This window comes from Haemaphysalis longicornis, unplaced genomic scaffold, assembly GCF_048455015.1.
Source record: "Haemaphysalis longicornis isolate Haplotype H1 unplaced genomic scaffold, Haemaphysalis longicornis Haplotype H1 scaffold_2, whole genome shotgun sequence".
Lineage (NCBI taxonomy): Eukaryota > Metazoa > Arthropoda > Arachnida > Ixodida > Ixodidae > Haemaphysalis > Haemaphysalis longicornis.
In genome coordinates this window covers 133,661,716-133,667,760 of record NW_027526295.1, presented here as the reverse complement: position 1 = coordinate 133,667,760, position 6,045 = coordinate 133,661,716, and the positions used below count along the sequence as shown (strand labels likewise).

The window sequence follows — 6,045 nt, the reverse complement described above, 5'->3', positions numbered from 1 at the left end:
CTTAGACGCATATGCCCGTTTTCCGAATCAAATAAAAGCCATCACGTGTGCCGAGTTTGTATGAGCTCTTATGGGGGCGCATCGCCAAAGCCTCCGCAAGAACGAAAGTTTGCCGAAGCCATGAGGAAAAGACCGCCACTCCAGTAGCGCATTCCATGCGCATGCGTCAGCAGCAGCACGGCAGAGCTCTTTTTTGCGTTGATTCACGGTACAGTGGGGCTGCAACGGGTACGACGACGACGGATGAAAATCGGGACTGCGTCAACACTTTAAACGACAGCAGCGCTCCCATCTTCCAGGATTCCCTCCGCTAATTTTACGGTCTTCCGCATGCAGCGCCACCAGTGGCATTCCCAAGCGGGTTTCTCAATTGCTCGCGCGATGCGCCTGATATTTACTAAAGAAATTCTCAGTCACGCTGGCGAGAACCGTTACCGCCGTCCCGTTAGCAGTTTGAATGGGTTGATTGCGGCGTGCAACTGGGAATTTTTTCATATCCCCGGGCTGTATTTCCTGTTCGACGAAGTGGAGTTTTGCCAGGAGGCGCAAAAAAGGTCAGTGCTGCTTATTTATGTTTGGTAACGGTTGTTGTTCTGTGACATCCTTGTTAAATGCGTCCGATAAACATACCGCTTGTCTGCCCGTTATTCGTGTGTCGTCCATGCTTGTGGTCGCGGCGTGTAACATTTTGTGTTGGAGAAACGTTTGCAGCCGTAATTTACCAAAACTTCTGTGTTCGTGGGTCAGAGTCGGCTGGACATTTCTGACTGCGTACGCTAGCCATTGCTATAAGGAAGTTGCTGGTTTTGCGCGTTTCATGATTAGATGTATCCTTACTGTGTGGCTTTGCTTAGTTGTATATTGACGGTTGCTGTGTATCTCTGCGGTAGAGAATCTTCTCGGGTTAGTCGCTCGCGATAATCGCGCGTGCACACGTGTACAACTTCAAAGCAAGTTTGTCGGAGCGTCCGTCCTTAGATTTATTGGTATTTTGAAAACTTGGGTGGTAATTGCGGCGTTGTGTTAGTCTGCTGAGTAGAAGGCATTTACTGTGCTTACCAGGCCGGGAGTCTTCGAGCTTGCCCGTTGCGTGCAAGGTAGACGCTATTTCGAGTTGTGTTGATGTGTTTTCAAGGCGTCATCTTACGTTTATCTGTTCCATGATTCCATGTTTCATGTTTATGTTCCATGTTTATTCGAATTCCTCTGACCAATTGAGATGATCTATTTTAAATAACATTGCCGGAAGTGTAGAGAAATGGAAGGGACAGTTGTTGTCTTAGCAGTACCGCAGTAACAAACGTTTCTTTTGTAGAGGGGAAGAAATGTGGAAACACAACACGCAGCGCGTATATAGAAAGTGTGCTGCCGTTTCTATGCTGTTAATATCAGTTGTAACTTGAGACTTCAGGATAATTATTCAATATCCATAATTAGTGCTTGCTACTTCACGAACCGCGTTAGAAATAAGCCACTCTTGCATTTTTATGCCGTCAATGTCGGCGGTAACCCGAGAGTCGAAATAATTTCCGACAACGCTCAGGTGATAAGTTCTTGCATCACCATGTGCACCCAACATTAACCCATTTCTGTGCTTCCTTGAACTTAGAAAATATACTGCGAAAGCAGATTGCTACATTCTGTATTCGATCTGTATAACCTGTCCAGATGGCTGACTGTGAAGACATTTGTCTCTACACTGGTAGTTTGCGACAATTGTTTTCCTTTGTCTGAAGAACAGAAATTAAAACGAATTATTTCCATTCCTTACATATACCTCTGAAATCATGGCTGTGTCATTCACAGTGGCTGAAGACATCTTCGGCACGCCGAGGCGTCGTCGTGACAAGTGTGGCAGATTATGAATGCATTGTGGATGTCATAAAGCCACGAAAGAGTGCCTCTTGAGTGTTGCGTATTATACAGACGTTCACCACACCGCATGGAGCAATGACAGGTGAGCCTAAAAATGTTCAAATATTTTTATATTTCGCCTGAAAACGTTACCAGGGCTCGTGCTGCAAAATAAATTTTAGCACAACTAATCAGCCATTGTACGACTTCTTGTAGTACTCCCTTCTTAGAGGGAAGCGTAAATTTATGCTTCGATATTTTTATACTGTTTTTATTTTCCAGGAACTAGGGCGGACCGGGACTTAAAACAATGGAACAAGGAATGCATACTGCCATTTTCCTGGTTATTGAAGGCGTGTGTTCACCGTTCTTGAAGGCGCGTGTTCACAAAAAGGAAACACATGAAAGCCGTTGTACGGGATGAAATCATTGCATTCTACAAGTAAGTACGCACTCCCAGTTCTGGAACTTTGATGGTCCCTTTTTAGGTAGTTGCAATATACGTAATGGCTTCGGAACACCATTTCAGTGACAACTTGACCTGTAGGTGAAAACGACAGTAAGAGCTTTTGGGAACACGTTGGCAAAACTTTCCTGGAAATGCACTCCGAGGAGGCCCTGCCAGGAACGCCTGCATCTTAATTTTAGTTGGGTAAGTTGGCATTTTATTTTTGTGGGACTCAATTTATGGTAGTGTTTATTGAAGCTGGCATTTTATTTTTGCGGGACTGAATTTGTGGTAGTTTTCTTTGTAGCAAAATCTTACTGTTAAAAATAAATCGTGAACTCCAATATTGGGAATACCTTCACATTCAGCCTGTTTCGGATGCTGCAACATGTGGGCAAAAAAAAAACTATTATTTTGCATTCAACTTTTGCAAACATTTTGCTTTCACATTGAGAGTTGCTGCTGTAATAATACGGCACCACGGCCACGCCCAGTGCGGTTGCTTTCCAGAATTAGAGAACGGCCATTGACAGTCCGTGCTAATATTTTTTGTACATTGTTAGCAGCATTCCCAGAAAAGAAATCAAGAAATAGCTGATATTTCAATCGATTACTGTGCTATAAAAGGGGTATCCTAAGCAACTCACTCATCTAAAGCCATCGTCTAACAAAATTTTCTTCCTTCCTTAAAGGTACATGACGTGGTCCAGTTATTCTCGAGGTCCAGTTATTTTGAGAGAAGAAAATGACAGCGTAAATATTGTCTGCAAGAAACACGTCATGGATTTTCCGCCTGCGTTGTCACATCAAGATGTGGTCATCCTCCTCGCCGTATATGTCATCTTTATCTCCTGAAACTTATGCGACTTTGGAGAGTTCTTGGGACTTTTGCAGAGAGTTCTTGGCCATTTAACAGTGGTCTGGTGTCATTTAAGTTGAAAGCTCTGTTGAAAGACTTGATGTGGTCACTCTACTTGGGGTTTTAAATTATTGTTAGACGTTGAAGCCTATTCGGGAAGATATGTCGTGGTTCAAATGATTGGTAGATGCAAGCGGCATGTCAATTCCAAAAGTGAAGTCGTGCTTTCCTTTGCAATTTTTCATTGGCACAAAGCGCAGGCTGCCTTTGCAGCTACTCTGTTACTCTGTTAATGTAGTTAATGACACTGCACTGTAACGTTTTTATTATTAAAGTGCAGCTCGAAATTTTTTTTCCGTGGCAGTGCTGCTGTTGATGGATGCAAACGTGAGAGTAATTATTTACACAGACGGTTTGGGGCTTTATTAATCAATTTTTGTTCTGTATCTTAGCTGACACCTAAGCCCTAGAAGAATGCGAAATATACATATTTGGCTTGAAAAGGTGTTTACTTTGGACTAAGTTGCATTTCTTGCTTGTTAGAGGCAGTGCTTTGGTCACAAGCATACTGTCGTCATGATAGTAGGGTTTGTATAGCACGCAACTGTGAATTTTACCTGAGATAAATGTTCCGGCTGGAAAAATGCTTCCAAGTTCGCTTGGTAAAATTGATTACGTGTATGTTTCAACACTACCTGGCTTGGTTATTTGGGATGTCTGAATTGTTCTTGAGGGAATTAATAACGTCTTTAGAGTTAGGCTGCTTGTTAAATTTTAAAATGCGTAACATGCTCCGAGCTATCTGGTTTGTAAAATTTTTAAGATTCACACTGGGTGCTATGAGCTTTTTTTGATAAGTTATTTTAAATAGCTACATATTGTCGGGGAAGCAACGCGGCTTCAGTGAAAGGCTTTTTCAGGGCGCGTATATAGTCGGTTTTGGCTACAGTTAGCTTGATATTACAGTTAGCTTGATATTGATATATGATGTGTTTTAGTTGTGCAATAGTGCCACATGCTTCCGATAAGTTTTTCTGTGCAAATGTTATATTGTTAGTATTGGCTCGGGTGTTCTTTTCCTACACTCTTGCAGGTCTTGTGATAATCCAACCGTGTATGGCTTGTATTTTTGGCTTTTCCCTACATTTTAATAGCAAACTGCATATTTTGGAACCGGGATGCGTAAACATGGTATGGCAAGCGCTGTGGGTACTTCCGCATTCGCGGTACCTGATTTCATGTGATGAAACAGCATATTTTATGCTCACTGTTGTGTAATGCTTTTTGAGTTAGTGCGAGGGTAGATGTACAAGTCTGTTTGTGACGCGGTTGCGCTTAAAGCCATCTTTATTACCCATGTTTTTTTAGCAAAAAAGAATGGTAAATATTTGCGAAAATAGGAAAATGCCACTTAGATCGTTTTGGCCACTTGATATCGTTTTGGTATTTGATCCTGTACGCTGGTCATTTTCTGCCCAAGTGGAAACAGATATGTCTCCGTATCTCAAATGTACGCAATAATACGAGCGAATAAAATTTGCTTAGTGTTTTGAAAAGCATTGTGCTAATAGTTGGTTTGGTATGTATTTTAATGCGAGTCTTCTTTCTTTTACATGCAGCCAAAACCCAGAACAGGATGCGGCGGGTGAAGCCAAAGTCTCTGTGTGCCGCTCCAGGTATCTCAGACCAGCTTTTATATAGAACTGTGCTCCGATAGGCAACTGTTGGGAACAGTCAGGGACCACACTGCTGCGGCGGTTTCTGTTTTCCAATTGTTGGTATCACTGTGGGCCATCTGTCAAGGCTGCGTTAGAATGGTGCTTGCGGTTTCCTTCTGATACCAATGCATCCGCCAGCCTGGCAAATGACCTCAGTTTATACCAACAGGAAAGCAGATATATTGGAAAAGTGGAGTCCCATAGACAGCTTCTCAACGTCTATCGGAACACCGTTTTATATAAACAGCTGGTCTGAAGGTACCTGGAACGGCGCACCGGATAAATCCATAATCATTTTACGTGGATCAGTGTTCCAGTAACTTACACTACCCGTTTATTTGGAACAGTGATCCGTATACTTTTATTTGGAACGCCGATCCAGATAATTTAGCGCAAAAATATGTGGTGCACTGTTCCACTTACATTTTCAGGGTATGTGGAACACGGTTCCAAATATATAAGTGGAACTTTTTTGCAAAAAAGTTCCAGTTACTAAGTGGATCTTATGTGGATCCAGATTAAGAGTGCATACTTTGCAGCGTGCTGAATTGTCTGCATATTATACTTCGGTATGTCAGCTGTCTTAGGCTCATTAATTTTTAAAGCTCCGCTAGTTCTATTTCGTCAGCTGGGTTGGAGATTTTTATGCTTTGCTGTTACCTAATTAGATCTCTGTTACTTTGGGAAAGGTTGCCAGTATACTGTCTAGCTATCGTACCTACGACTTCTACTGCGCGCTCCGTCATAATGCGTGTAGCATTATCACTGCCTTCCGGTGTCCTAAAATCTGCTTTTTCGGTTAAAGCTAAATATGGGTTCTGAAGCGCAATCGTGAATTCTTCAACTTTCCGTCTTACTGTTAGCTCATTGATCGAATTCTTTCGTACTACTTTGTTACGGTCACTCCTCCAATCTAGCTTAATTGGAGATCTTATCATACTGCGGTTACAGCACCTCAACCTTCCGAGGACTTCCACATCCTGCACGACGCCAGGTTTATAGCACAGTATGAACTCTTTCATTTTTATGTTCTCCGTTCGGGCTCCTCCACTCCCACTTCCGGCTCTCCCGCTGGCAGGAGGAGGTATTCATGATGAGTAGATTATTGTGCTCTGCAAATTCGACTACTAACTCCCTGTGTTATTTCTACAACCCAACTATAGTTC

The 6,045-nt window shown here is 42.6% G+C and overlaps 1 long non-coding RNA gene across 1 annotated transcript; it reads left to right on the top strand.

Annotated features, from left to right (window-relative positions):
* The first annotated feature begins 201 nt into the window (after positions 1–201).
* Positions 202–3,134, top strand: LOC144167391 (uncharacterized). The gene is made up of 5 exons (XR_013321981.1): positions 202–554; positions 1,816–1,957; positions 2,137–2,296; positions 2,384–2,506; positions 2,995–3,134. It is a non-coding gene; the product is annotated as an uncharacterized LOC144167391 (long non-coding RNA).
* Positions 3,135–6,045: the final 2,911 nt, after the last annotated feature.